This window comes from Patella vulgata, chromosome 2 (genome assembly GCF_932274485.2).
Source record: "Patella vulgata chromosome 2, xgPatVulg1.2, whole genome shotgun sequence".
NCBI classification, from domain to species: Eukaryota; Metazoa; Mollusca; class Gastropoda; family Patellidae; genus Patella; species Patella vulgata.
The window spans coordinates 18,981,336-18,997,814 of NC_065880.2; positions in this window are offsets into that span (position 1 = coordinate 18,981,336).

The window sequence follows — 16,479 nt, forward strand, 5'->3', positions numbered from 1 at the left end:
TCCTGACTGGCCGAAAGTGTGGAAACCCCTTTACTCTAATTAGTTCGGAAATGATAGATAATGATTTTTCCATTTGCCATAATATTGTTTGGACGAACAGCAGGAAATACGTGTCGCAAATGTTATTGCGAGTCCACTTTGCACATTATGTAAAAGTAACGCGAGTGAAACAATTATTCATGTTCTTGGTAAATGTCCATCTGTCAAGAAATTTTTAGGTAAAATTGAAGATATGCTTTCAACTCTTCTGTTAAATGTAGGGTATACTACAGAGCAATTTATAGAATGGTTGTTGTTTGGATATCCGCTGTCTAAATCTGAGTACAACCTCTTTCTTTTATTGTTATTTTCTATTATAAAACGCCGAAGTATTTGTATATCTCAGGCAAGAGATGTAGACCTTTTTTCATTATTTGTTCACACCTTTGAGTGTCATCTTCAGTCAATTTTGTACAAGTGTGGGTTAGAAACATTTATGAATTATATGAATTTTAACCGTTTTATCAAAATAAATAACCGAATAGTAACTTTGGAATTTACATGATCTATTATGATAGATATTTGTAATGAAACTATGTTAACTGTGATCTATGATAAATGTGATATTTGTAATGAAACTATGATAAATGTGATATTTGTAATGAAACTATGAAATGTGATCTATGATAAATGTGATATTTTATTGTAATGAAACTGTGCTAAATGTGGTCTATGATAAATGTGATATTTGTAATCAAACTGATATTTGTAATGCAATTATGATAACTATGATATTTATAATGAAACTATGATGCCTGTGGTATTTTAAGATAATGGTTTGATAACTACGGGTTTTATTCGCCTACTCTCGTCTACAACCCCACCACGTTGAAAACACCAGTTCTCGTCCGATCACTGAAGTTAAGCAATGTCGGGCCCGGTCAGTACTTGGATGGGTGACCGCAAGGGAACGTGTTTTCAGAGTGATTTCTAAATCTGTCTGAATCTTCAAAAGCACAGTTTATCCGAACTCTTAATTTTGTACGTATATACTTTAGAAGTTTGTTTACATATTCATGTAGTTATTTTTTACTATTGACATTTATTTTGTGTGTTTTAGGGCACTTCGACGGGACAATAAAACCGGTCTCAAAATCAATCGGAAAACCGAGTTAATTGGTAAACCGGGAGCTAAATATGTTGATGAAATAATCAAAAGTATATCACGGCCAATATTTAGAAAGGAAGCAACAGTTATATTATCCGTTAAAAGTAAGGTTGAATCCCCCGCAGCTCATGTTATTCAAGCTATAAGATATTTCTGTGGTGATGATTCGATTCTTTTTTTTGGGCTGGTGATGATTCGATTCTTTCTTGTGTGCCAAAGGCCGGTGTTAACTTTGAAATTTCGTTAATCGATAAAAAATGTGCTAATTTATTATTGGAATCTGACTTAACTGTCGACGATGAACCTGTTCTGGTCAAGTCGGTATCATCTCGAGTCCGTGTAGTATCAATTATGCATTTATCTTCTCTCATTACTGATGATGAAATTGAGAAGAAATTATGTAACTGGGGTGTGGAGTTGGTTGGCCCAATCATGAGACGTCATTTTGAGAGAGAAGATGTTTACGATGGAACGAGGTATATGAAGGTTTTATTCAGCTGTATTTACGACTGATGCGGGTATTGATTATTGTAATGTGGCACATGATCCATCAGGAAACTGTCTGCTTTCATTGTCTCTCCCCGGAGCATCTATTAGCCAGTTGTCCCAGAAGAATTTGCAGATATTGTAAACATAGTGGTCATATTAAACGGAACTGTCCGAAATTGGCTGTTTCCCACTTCTGTAGAAATTGAATTAGGTGATGGTAGTGGTATCTGGGAAGCTGGTGTCACGAATGTCACTAACAATCCCACTACCTCGTCTGAAAGTAATGTGGTTTGAGGTGATCTTATAAGTAAATCTGATGAAGTAATTCCCCCCGTTAGTGATAAGGAACCTCTGAAGGAATCTTCTACCTCTAAATCAATGGATAGTACCTCAGACGTGCCAAGCGAACTGGGTGATGATATTGGTTATGTTGATGTTACACATGGAGATGATGTCTTAAAATTAGTTGGTGAATTAAGTGATAACCAGCGGCTGCCAGGCAGGATACAACCACATGTTCGAGAGATGGATAGAGAACAAGCTAAAAAGAAAGTGATTTTTCCTACAATCAAGGGCCACAATTCAGGAAATTACAATTCGATATGCGCAAATATCGAAAGGAACCGAGATCTTTGGGTTATAAACTTACATTTCAAGTTTCAACAAAATCGGATACAAATTGTGACCTCTATAGGGTCCACAACCTTGATATACCATATTTTTACGCTATTGGAGAACGAGGGGCGACCATTTTGTCTGTTAGTTTTTGGCCGATTTTCACGACATTCGAACGATTTTTCGTACAATCAGGAGCCATAATTCAGGAAGTTACAGTCCGTGTGCGCGAATATCGAGAGGAGCCGCGATCTTTGGGTTATAAACTTACATTTCAAGTTTCAACAAAATCGGATAAAAATTGTGACCTCTATAGGGTCCACAACCTTGATATACCATATTTTTACGCACTTTGAGAACGAAGGGCGGCCATTTTGGGACGATTTTCATGAAATTCGAACTCAGTCGTCCTTAGGGTGTAACGGTGATATAATAATACATTTTTTTAAATCGGATATAAATTATGAACCAAAATCGCGATTTTTCGTACAATCAGGGGCCATAATTCAGGAAGTTAGGTTACGTTCATGGAATCCTTAGTGATACAAATACGTGTACACCCGTGAACTTGACTGGTGTCGTGTCACTCAACGAGTTTGAGAGTTTTAGTCAGGATGACATTTTAAAGATCATCAAATCTGCCAACAAAACGACATGTCCAAGCTACTCATTCAACTTCTAGACATTCTGCTTCCTGTTATTACTTTCTTAGTCAACTTAAAGTTACAATTTCATATTTTCTAAGAAAGTCAAAACATAATTATTTCTGTCTTTTGCTCAATAGGTTGTCAACTCACTATTATACGATCATAGGTGTCATTCTCATACTTAAAACTCATTTACACCGGAAATAATAACACAATTAGCTCCCTTGTTTTATATTCTCCACCACGGAGTAGCTATCTTCAAACGTTTGAATTTGAAGTTGAGAATGATATTTTTGCCAATTTCTCAACTGGCAATAGTGAATTATAGGATTAATCTTTAACAAGGTAGGACTGTTTATAGATACCTTCTATCCTTCTATTTTAGGGCTTTATTTTAATACATTTTAAAACTATAACTTAAAAATATGAAATTGTAACTTTAAGTTTAAGTACTGGATGTTTCCCATCGGTGTTCAAACAGGCGGTGGTGAGACCACCAATAAAAAAGGAATCTCTTGATCCCAATATTCTCAAAAACTATAGGGCCCATTTTTTTTTTGTTCTTTATACAACCGCTTCGGGGTCTGTGATCGACGGCTATGATCAGATGCACCACTCTCACGCCGATGATACTCAACTCATTGGTGTGTCTAGTCCTATGCTAATCAGATATGCCTTACAAAAACTACTGACTGTTCGCTGGCAGTTAAACAGTGGATGAAAGCGAATAAACTAAAATTGAACGACGATAAAACAGAAGCTCTTTTAGTAGGTTCATCACAACAACTCAAGTTACTACCTGATCTGAAAATCACCACTGGTAATTCAGAAATTAATTTCTCCAAAAATGTTCGAAACCTTGGAGTGATATGTGATCCTTCTCTGACACTGGACGCTCAGGTTGATATGGTATGCTGTAAATACTACTATCATCTACGCTTTATAGGCAACATCAGAGACTATCACACGGCTGACGCTTGTAAACTACTTGCGGGATCACTGATTTTATCAAGGATTGATTATTGTAATAGTTTACTCTATGGAATCCCACAAGCACTTCTAGCCAAGATCCAGAAAGTTCTTAATACTGCAGCCCGAATAGTAACAAGGACACATAAGTTTGATCACATCCAGAGTGTGCTAGCTTCTTTACACTGGTTACCTGCTGAGGCGCGAGTCATACTAACATTTGTGTATAAATGTCGCAATAATGCAGCTCTTCAATACTTATCTGAACTCTTATATGACTACAATCCTATTAGATCACTTCGCTCTCAAAATAAACAGTCACTAGTTGTTCCAAGATATAATTTAAAGTCAAATGGGTATAGGTCTTTCAGTTCAGCTGGTCCTAGATTATGGAACGAACTTCCACAACAGATCAAGAATCAACAAACTTTTAATCAATTTAAATCCGCACTAAAGACTTTCCTGTTTCGACAGTTTTACCAGTAGACCCATTACTAAAAGCGTTTTGAACAAGTGTCAACATGGAGAAGACGCTATATAAAACCTCATTATTATTATTATTATATGCGCGAATATCAAAAGGAACCGAGATCTTTGGGTTATAAGTTTCATCAAAATAGGATTAAAATTGTGACCTCTATAGGGTCCACAACCTTGATATACCATGTTTTTAAGCTATTTGAGAACGAAGGGCGGCCATTTTGTCAGTTTTCGGCCGATTTTTACGAAATTCGAACTCGGCCGTCCTTAGGGTGTAACGGTGATATAAAAATACGAGATCTGTGGGTTATAAACATATATTTCAAGTTTAAACCAAATCGGATAAAAATTATGACCTCCATAGGGTCCACAAGCTAAAAACGCGATTTTTCGTACAATCAGGGGCCATAATTCAGGAAGTTATGCGCGAATATTGAAATGAGCTGAGATCTTTGGGTTATAAACCTACACTTCAAGTGTCAACAAAATCGGATAAAAATTGTAAAGGGCCCACAAACTTGATATACCATATTTTTACGCTATTTGAGAACGATGGGCGGCCATTTTGTCAGTTGGTTTTTGTCCGATTTTCACGAAATTCGAACTCGGCCATCCTTAGCGTGTAACGATGACATACTAAAACGGTTTTTTAAATCGGAAGATAATTATGACCTATATAGGGTCCACAAGCTAAAAATGCGATTTTTCGTACAATCAAGGGCCATAATTCAGGAAGTTAAGGTCCGATATGCACGAATATCACAAGGAATCGAGATCTGTGTTTTATAAACATATATTTCAAGTTTAAACCAAATCGGATAAAAATTGTGACCTCTACAGTGTTCACAAGCTAAAAACGTGACTTTTCGTACAATCAAGGGCAATAATCCATGAAGTTACAGTCCGATACATACCAATATCGAAAGGAACCGAGATCTTAGGGTGATAAACCTATTGGATAAAAATTGTGACCTCTACACTGTTCACAAACAATTGTGGACGGACGGACAGGGGCGACGACAATATACGTCGACATGAAAATGTGGGCGTATAAAAAATTTAGATGACCAAGAGAATATAATTCCGTTAACAATGAAAAACTCAATTGGACACAGCTCACCAAATATTCCTATTCCTACGCCATCACCCACAAATGTAGGACGAACGTTATTTTTAGTCTTTCTCTCCCTTTCCCTTATCCCCCCTTTTGCATGACGCTTTTGTTGGCTTGTTGGTGTAGAATCGAAGAAAAGAGGTTGAAAATACATTTTCTGTCCGGTTTCAGTGAATATTCATGATTTTGAGGCGGAAGGATACAAGAGTTGAGAGGTTGTTTAGGTTGAAATGTAGGACCGAAAATTGCATGTCTCTACTTCCAGCTTGTGTATCTCGAGTTTTTCATGCAGAACCTCATACGTGCTTTTGGCAAGAGGTTGCCACATGTTGCTCCATCTGTGGTAGAAGGGGTTCTAAGAGTCGGTTTAAGTGACAAGAATTAACATAATGTCAATGGGGAAAATCATTAGTGATCTGTGGTCAAATAAATATGTCGGCCGCTGGTACACAAAAGCAGTCTATTTTAACGGACATTCGAATGGAACTTAGGAAATATAGCACGCAGGTACAGTTTCTTGATAGTTTATAATAACGGACCATCAAGGTTTGCTGTATATATAGATATAATGCCATATTACTGTACTGCTGTAGTTTTCGAAATGTTTTTCAGGTCGGGGCACCCAACCTATAATAGTGTAATCGTAGTAACATGCGTTAGCGGTTAGATGTGGAAGGCACAAATGCCAAAGACTCCCCACATCCATCCTGTGAAGCATATAATCAGCGAAGACATGTACATCTGGATTAACACTATAGGGTATTCTGCGGACGAGAGGGGGGGGGCGAATGGTTAGCACATGCGCGCTGTATCATAAGGTCTGTCATTGAGTCAACTGGCGTGGTTTCGATGCCCCAGTTGTACGTGACAAGGAGTAGTGTCGCCTGTCCAATCCCTTGGGTTTTCTCCGGCTCCTCCAGTTTCCTTCCACTGCTAAAGACCCCTACGCGCAAGCGAATTATTGGAATAAAATTGAAACATGTTAGTCGCGAAATGACCTAGTTTGTGTCGAGTGGACATTAAACCCATTTCTCTCTCCGTATTCTGCGGACGAGACAGGCATTTATTGAGAGTAGTGTGTTCTGGTGCAACCATTAACGCCACATGGTATCTTTCTATAACATAAGCTTGTTCTGTGACCACGTCCTAGGCAACAGTAAATAAATGCAGTTCCGTGTTTTTAGCTAATTTCTCATCGTAGGAAAGATTTATAAATGACGCACAATCTTGAACTTGAACGGCTTTGCAAATTTCGCAAACCGTTGATTTAGGTTAAGGAGATTCTTTTGTAAAAAGGTAATTCTTTAATGTCAAACTATAAATTGTCTCTTAGAACTCGATTGTGTGACGATGTTTCTGTATATTGTGTTTTCCGGACAACGAATTGTGGCAGAGGCGTAACATTGTTATTGATTGTTATAATCGGAGATTGTGGCCTTACAGTTTGATGAACTGGTGGTGTTGGAGATAATGATGTTTTTTCTTTAATACTAGAAGGTAGTGCAACACGCGTTAACACAGGCGTAGATTTTGGGATAGTGATAATCTGAAGAGATTTTATGTGATCCTCTACATCATCTTCAATATCATACGCTGTCTGTACGATGTCATCGTCCCACCGACCTAACTAGTTTCCGTTTCCGTCAGGAGCGTATACAATTATTTATTGACATCACGAACTATTTCACTCTTTTGTCTTGGTGTCCTTTAATTCGTTCTCACGCAGACGCGCATGTGGGTCTTTGTGCCTATTCAAGTCTTTTACATAGGCATAAGAGCTTTGGAGTGTGTGTGTGTGTGTGGGGGGGGGGGGGCAAATGATGAATTATAAAATTTTAGTGGGTATAAAAGGAAAAATATCAAAATTATTCCATCTCGTAAAGTAAAGTGCCCGAAATCCGGTAGTTTTACTGACCATTGTGTGGTGTGTTGCAATTCTCAACCAGACTTTCAGAAAATCACACAAAGGGTGTTTAGTTCTCAAACTCAAACTGCAACTCAAGAAACTTTGTTCCGCTACCCGCAATACTTGCCTAGCGGGCGCTATCTGGTAAAGTTGTGTAGTTTCATACGCTGCCGCAGAGTGTTTTTCGAGCAAAATGACACAGTCCCCGCCCCAAGGAAAATCGGCCCGTCCGCCTGTGGTCTTACGAAGAAAGCAGGGGACTATTAAAATGGATTCGTCCGTCTGTTTACCCGTCACACGTTTCACACTTTTTGGGACACAATAACTCTCCTTCTAATTGAGCTGGAATGTTCAAACTTGGGTGTAGTTCGAAGATGGGCTTTTTTTGCTTAGGGTAAGCAGAGATAAGCAAATTTGATTAGTTGATGCTTTGGGACACGATAATTAAGAATGAGTTCGCGAGAAAATCATGCAAAATTTAGAAAAACCGGCACAAGCGGTGTCGGGCGATTTTGACCAAACTTTGCAGATTTGGTCATTGGGTACCCCGTATACCCCACATGAAATATGAGGGTCACCAACGATTTAGTTACGGAGAACCAGCTATGGCCATTTTAGAGTAAAAAAACGTAATTTTTTTTTTAAATTCCCTAGATTCAAATGTTTCCCATAAATTGCCTATTGATTTTTTTTTTTTTTTTTAATTATTTTTTTATGAATGATCTTGTCTACTACTTCAATATATATGACTATTAAATTTTTCCGAAACCATTTGAGGCTATGAGGAATTTATTTTGAGACGTAGCTTTTGCTATATGCTAAAACATATATTTCATGATGCTATATCTCGTCCACTGCGGGGCTGAGGACAATTCTATTAATAATGGAAGTTGAGGACTACTAATACTAATAATGGTTTTGACAAAATTACTGGCACGGATTTCTTTTAATATTAAATTTGATGGTCGAACTTGAAGAAAATGACTTCATTTTTCCAATAAAATCATTCATTGCCTGGATTATTAGGCCAGATAATGCCCCAAGCAACCGACTTCCAGCAACCCTGAGTTGGGCCGGTCCAGATGATTCGGGAGTTCCACAAGGATCAGTCCTTGGACCTGTCTTTTCTGTAATGTATACTAAGAATTTAGGACAACTATGCAGATGATACACAGCTGATCGCAAATTATTCCCTTTCAAAAACTGGTCCATCCCCTAATTGTACACGTGACATTAAAGCATAGAATTAGAATACTAGTTTTAAGATTAAAGATAGGATGACAAGAAATAATATGTTGAAATTAAATTTAATTGAATTAATTTAATCAGAATGTATTTTATGTGACCCAAATACACATCTGAAAAATACAAGTTCAAATGATATGGTTGTACGAGATGCAATATTTGTACCATGAGACACTGTGAAGGAGTTAGGTGTCCTCTTAGGGTCCAATTTGAGCATGGGCAGTCACATTAGTGAAATTTGTCGAAACTGTTATCTTCGATCCAGGAGCATTGGCCATATAAGACACTTTATTTGTCAGGAAGGAGCTACTACACTTTTATGTTTTTTGGTATTCTCTAGCATTGACTACTGTAACAGCCTGTTAGTAGAAACATCTAGTGCCAATATTTAAAAAAATACTCTCATATTACTCCTGTTCTGAAATCACTGAATTGGCTGCCAATTCATGAAAGAATTATCTTCAAAAGTCTGTCTTTGACGTATCAGTGTGTGAATAGCTTAGCTCAAATATACTTATCTAACCTTATGCAAATCCAAGTTCCCTCGCGTAACCTCCGGTCGAACACACCTTCATCAGTTGTGTTGCTCAAGGTGCAAAGTACAGTCTTTCGTTTAATCTGGGGTCTTCCCTAAAACTTTGGACAGTGATTTAAGGTATTAAAAACGGTGAAAGTATTGTTCGTCTCCAAAAAGTATTGTTTACATTGTAGCCGTTTTGATAGCCTCGTTTATCGCGCAATTAGTTTTTCTGCAATATTCTGCTATGCACTGGTTAATTGGGCGTAATAAATTTCATGAATCATGACGTAACGTTATGTAAACATATTTGGATCTCTGTTTAAACTCGAATGATATTGTTACGCAGTTTAGGGGGGGGGGGGGGGTCAGCTACATAAAACTTTTCTAAATCAACACTTTTTATGAGAAAAGTTTCTCGGCCGTGTGCTTTATCCTTTATCGTCAGATGTGGGACAGAATGGGCACTCAATGCACGAAATAATGATATAGACATTATGTGATATCACAATTAATGCTTTGCATCCATGAAATTGAATCACAATGCCATTGTGTTATTTCATAATAAAAATTGACGTCAAAAGAGGTATTGAATTTCTCTGTTTGAAAAGCTCAATGTGTATGTATATACGCCAAAATGACGATAGAGAACATGCGGGGGTGTGGGGGAGACACATTGTCTCAGGAACCTGGCAAACCCCTCCTGCAAAAATTCCCGGGTCCGCCTCTGCAGTTAGGTATAGGTTGTTAATCGGACTATTAACCATAATTTGGAACAGAAATTTGCTTTCATTACGGCAGTGTTGGGTGAGATTAGGTCTAATTAAACGAAAAACTGCGGGGAGTATGCTACAATAGTGATCTTACGCTCATATACTATTTGTTTTTGTCTTTTTGAAATATCGCTTGATTCGTTTGTCAAGTATAGACAGATGTACATGACTACTACACTATTTAGTTTTTACGATTTGCTGTTCAAAAATTCATCATCCTTCTACTAGATCATGAGATTATATTGCCGAATTAATAAAATGTTGAAAAATAGTCTAGAGAGATTAATTTATTTACCAAGAACAGCTCTTTTGGCATTAACAGTAAATTAAGCTTTTCAAAATTTTAACGGTTAATTGTGAGCTCAGTTTTCGTGATTAGATACTTATTAGACAGATAGATAGACAGATAGATGATTAGATAGATAGTAAAGTATAGCGATATTTTTTAATTTGAAATACTTATTGGTAATAAGTATTTGTAGTTTTGATAATAGAACCTTTTTTAAACGTGTATTATTTGATGAAAGTATATAATGCGTTTATATTTACTTGTTTATTTCTATTTAATATGGCTTGCTCTTAATTGAACTGGAACCCAAGTTAATTTGGTTTCCAGTGACACGTTATACTTTTCAATCTGTAAATAAAGCGGTTTATGTTTCGTCATTTTTGTTGAAAAATTTTTTCTTGATCTTAATACTATAGATCATTGCCTTTTCAGTCAGCATTCCAATACTTAAACCCGCAGTGAGTGAGATATAGATAGAATAAAATGACATACCTAAATTCAGCTATTTTGGTACCTTACAGCACTAAGTCTCTATACCAAAGACCGCTCAACTTTCAGAATGTATACTTACTAAACATATCTGCTACCCTATAAAGTTTCATTAATCTATTCGCCGTAGTTTAGTTGTAAGCCATAATTGAAAAGTGGCCTAAAAATGATGATTTTTTGGCTTTTTTCGGTCTTAAAATTTTAAATATTTTTCTACACTCTACATATGGTTCGATTGATCTAAAATTGTGGCAGTGGGGTTGGGAGGGGTTACCCATCATACATAAAAGAAAAATGGTGAAAATCGGTCACCCACCATGTGCCGGTCCCTGCAGGGTTCTCTCGCAAACGCATTCTTAAGTGCGAGTGACGAAACTTGGTGTATAGTTTCATTACATAAATACCTTGACTAAGTTCCATAATGGGCATGTTCTGCTTAGGGTAAGCAATTTGATTGGCCGAGACTTTGGTACACAATAACTCGCCTTCTAATTGAGCTAGAATGTTCAAACTTTGCGTAGGTGTTGATTAGCTCTATGTCTTGATCAAATTCGAAGATGAACATTTTTTGCTTGGGGTAAGCAGATAAGCAATTTGATTGGTTAATGCTTTGGGACACGATAACGTTAGTTCTAAAAATGTGAGAGTGATGAAACTTGGTGTATAGTTTCATTACATCAATACCTTGACTAAGTTTGATAATGAGCATTTTCTACTCAGGGTAAGCTGAACGATAAGCAATTTGATTGGCCGAGACTTTGGAACACAATAACTCTCCTTCTAATTAAATTAGAACGTTCAAACTTGGTGTAGGTGTTTATTACGTTCATGCCTTGATGGATAAGCCGAGATAAGCAATTTGATTGGTTGATACTTTGGGACACGATAACTTTAGTTTTATTTATATGAGAGTGGTGAAATTTTGTATATAGTTTTATTACATCAGTACCATGACTAAGTTCGATCATGAGTATTTTCTACTCGGGGTAAAGCAGAGCGATACGCAATTTGATTGGTAGAGACTTTGGAACACAATAATTGAGCTAGAATGTTCACACTTGGCGTAGGTGTTTATTAGGTGAATGCCCTGATGGACTTCGAAGATGAGATTTTCTGCTTAGGGTAAGCAGAGATAAGCAATTTGATTGGTTGATGCTTTGGTACACAATAATTTTAGTTCTAATTAAAGATACATTATGGGAGATAAGATAACGAGATGGTAGGTCTCGCTATAATAGTTAAAAACTAGATAGTGTAAAGGTAATTTGCTAAAAATTTCAGTCAAATTGATCCACCATGAGCCGAGAAAGAAGCTCGTGAAATTTTGGCATAGTTTCGGTCATTACTAAAATCATTAATATAAACAGCAAGTCTCGATTATCCACTTTTTTTTATTTAATTATCAACGGCCGTTAACGGCATATAGGAATCTAATCCAGCCAACATCGAAGGCTAGCCTTGACATCGAGAGTTTATTATGGTCTGGATAAGTTAATTAATGTCTAATTGATAATTTAGATGACATTTCAGGCCTAAAGAAAGACTTGTAATAAGCAGATTTTGCTCTTGCATAATGCATGTTTAAGTGAGAGGGAGGACAGATTCCTTATCTCATTACCTTGACTAAGTTCGATGTTGAGAATTTTCTGTTTAGGCTAAGGAGCGATAAGCAATTTGATTGGTCAAGACTTTGGAACATAACAACTCTGCTTTTAATTGAGGCAGAATGTTTAAACTTGACTTAGTTCAATGATTAACATTTCGAGCTAGAGCTAAGCAATTTCATTTGTAGATGCTTTGGGACAAGATAACTTTGATTCTATCTGATAGAGAGTGATGAAACTTAGTAGTGTATAGTTGATAATCAGTTTGATTGCTTGATACTTTTGTAAAAAATAAATGTGCGATTAATTAATATTGTTATCTATTTACTTTCGGATATCGGAGGGTGACATCGGTCTCACTGTTCGCCTATTCTACTTCTACTTTGAAGTGTCTCTATAAGTAGCTTTATCATCAATCGTATCTTCTATAACGGTGATTATCTCTTCCGAATCTGATATTATGATTTCAAATTCCACCTAACTCCTTCAACAGGGTTATCTGTATCTCTCGGAAATAATCTGTTCTCGTCTGATAAATTTAAATTGTCTTTCTCTCCGAATACTATATTTCTTGGATAATAGTTGACGCTCTAATCTTCTCCAGAACATTATTTAGGAAATTCTTCTGACAAATTACGTCAATATGGACTAAATACGAAAAATCTTTCATGTCATTGTTAACACCAGTTAATTAAACATACATTATGCAAGAGCTAAATCTGTCTATTGCAGGTCTTTCTTTAGGCCTGAAATGTTATCTAAATTATTAATTAGACATTAATTAACTTATCCAGACATCAACTCTAGATGGCATCGCTAGCCTGCGATCTTAAGTGGATTGTGAGCCGATTTACTGCATAACTTTCCTTCTCGATTAAATAGATAATCGAGACTATGCTGTTTATCGTACTGACTTTAGTAATGGTGACCGAGGCTAGGCAGAAATTTCATTCGCTTAGTTTTCGGTTCATACAGGTTCAATTTGATTAAAATTTTCAGCAAATTGCCTTTACGTTATCTAGTTTTTAACTATTATAGTGAGAACTGCGAACTCGTTATCAAATCTCCCATAATTTATCTTTAAAACACGAATTATGAAAACTACAAAGAGGAAGAATTATCAACATATTATTTGACAAGCAAACAAAATGAAGCAACTCCGCGTGAAATGAACTAAGACTATTAATGTAGTGCGAGTTATAGACAATTTTTCCTTTAATTTTGTTCTCCCCTCTAACTGGATTCTTTGGTTGACTTTCTGGAGAAAATGGGTCAAATTTGCAATTTCATAGCGAAAGGCGAATGCAAGAAAAATATGGATAATGCCACTTGATGATCGAGATTTCCCGGGTATCTTTTATTTTGCTTAAAAGTTAGAACCAAAGGAAAATGCTGTGTGCTAATAATACGAGGTAGTGTCTATTTTAAATGTCATTTATAATGTATTCTATTCGCTTAATCCAGTAAATATTCGCTTATCTATGTTAATAAATCTACGCTGATGAAAAAATAATAATATTATTCACAGTTTTTCGACCAAAATTAGATTTCAAGATAATTTTTCGCCTAACTTAAAGTAGCTAAGTCTCTAACTCAATATCATCCAAAATCTTCAACTTTGAAAACACGAATTAGTTGTCAATTTAAATCAACCTTGATGCTGTGATCTTACCGGAAAAAGATGGGCTTCTGATATCCAATATTTAAGACAAAATAAACATTTTACCATTGGTACACGAATCGTGTACCATAATGCGTTTCAGTCCCAGTTCTAATAAGAGACTCGGGGAACGAGGCTAGACACATTGCACCAAATCAAACGGCGTATGTAGACTGGAATAACCAGACGCTAGAAATTTGAATTCGATTGAGACTGCTGGCTTATTTCGTGGAACATAACTGATTTGAAATTAGAGTAAAAACGGAAACCATTGAATGTAAATCAGTTTATATACATTCATATTACAGTATTATATGCGTTGCGACCCACTTCTGTCAATTTCTAGGTCCCAAATGTTAGCGATTTAGCTCCTTTAAATATGAATAGGCTTAATTGTTGCATATTTTGTAATGTAAACATGTCGACTAAACTGCGTAGTCAAATGAAAAACAATCTGATTGAAACACAGATCCTATTTTGTTTCGTTTTTTATTGTTCAAAATTTTACTTGTCTTCACTACACTGGGATATGGTAGAGTTGTTATATAAGCCGCGTTCTGGTTAAGGTGAGGGATTAACCAAACAAGCGGTCTGTTACGGCGAGTTCTTAGCGTACTGTGCACGGAACTATGGGTAAACAAACCACTAGAAAGGTCAACGCTGGTTGATTAATCAATATGTGACATCATAGTCAAAAATCGCTCGTATGACCTCTGACGCGACCTATCACTACAACCGGTCAGATCTTCATGTAGTGTTGGCCATCGAAAGTATAAAAACGAAACGAAATATAGATCTGTATTTTAAACAGATTGAATGAAAAAAAAGAAACATTGCCGATCAGTAGTGATAGCCAACGAGTCTTTTAATAAATCCACGCTGATGAAATAATAAGTACTTCATTGTCGCATTTTATACACCCACATTTTTATGTGGACATATATTATCGTCGCCCCTGTTCGTCCATTCACAATCAGTTTGTAGACACTCTACAGCTCACAATGTTTATTCGATTTTGACGAAACTTAAAGGAGCTAAATCGCTAATATTTGGGACTTACAAATTGACACAAATGGGTCGCAACGTATATAATAATGTAATATGAATGTTTTACTCTAATTTCCAAGCGTTATGTTCGGCGAAATACGCCAGAAGTCTCAATCCAATGACAATCTCTAGCGTCTAGTTATTCCAGTTTACACCTATAGTCTTTATTGCGCATGCTCTCTAGATAAGAATATGGGGTCACCGTTTGACAAGACTTGTGAAAAATCACTTGTTACAATTTGCGCTGAAACGCGTGTACCAATCGTAAAATGTTTACTTTGTCTTAAATATTGGATATCAGAAGCCCATCTTTTCACGGTAAGATCACAACACCAATGTTGATTAAAATTGACGAATAATTCGTGTTTTCATTGTCGATATTCGTGCATGTATGACCATAATAGCGTTTTAAGCTGCTTGTGGTCCCTAGAGGTCACAATTTTAATCCGATTTAAAAAACACCGTTCGAATATATCGTTACACCATAATGATGGTTGAACTCGGAATTTCGTGAAAATCGGACCAAACTGTCCAAAAATTTACCGCTTCCTGTACGCAAATAGTGTTCAAGTAAGAAATATCAATGTTTGTGCATTCTTTAGTGGTCACAATTTTGATTTAACCTAAAATATATGTTTATATCCCCTAGATCTCGATTCCTGTAACTTTCAGGATTATGACCACTGATTGTACGAAAAAGTCGCGATATTAACTTGTGGATCCTCTAGAGTTCACACTTTTAATCCGATTTTAAAAATCGTATAATAAATCACCGTTACACCCTAATGGTGGTTGTATTATCCAGAAATACATGGATTTATAGGCCGGCTAAATAGTATAGACCAAAATACAAAATAAATGTATGTATAGGCCTGAACCATTACACGGAAGAAAGCAACGGGCAAAGCTTAGAGTTGTGGTTAAATTGCAACAGGTAGTGGTATTACTTTAAGGAATTGGATGAATGAAGAAACATAAATACAAACTAGAAATCAATGAATACTTTAAAGTAAAATATGTCTGAATTAAACAAAACAGGACGATTATTAGTTTCATATAAAAAAGGAAAACCGCATAAGCGAATATTTAACGAATTAAGTGAATAGAAGACGTGTCTTTAAATTGCATTTAAAATAGACGCCTTCTCGTGTTATCAGCACATCGCATGTCTTCGTTTCGTGGTTATATTTTAAAACACAATGAAAAATACGCGGGATATTTACAGGTAGAAAGAACAATTTTATGCATGCGAATTTATTGTCAGTATTGGTCAGATTTAGGTCTTTTTAGACGTTATTTCCGACCAAATCTTTTTATTTTTCAACCACCTTGAATGTGACAGAAAAGTACGCTTTAAACCCCATGTCATTTTAATTTATTTTTCTGATTTTATAGTTATCGTGCAGGCGTTACTAGATTTCAAAAGATTTTAATATCTCAATGTTTTGTATAAGAAAATACTCCAAGGAATGTTAAATATATAGCCGT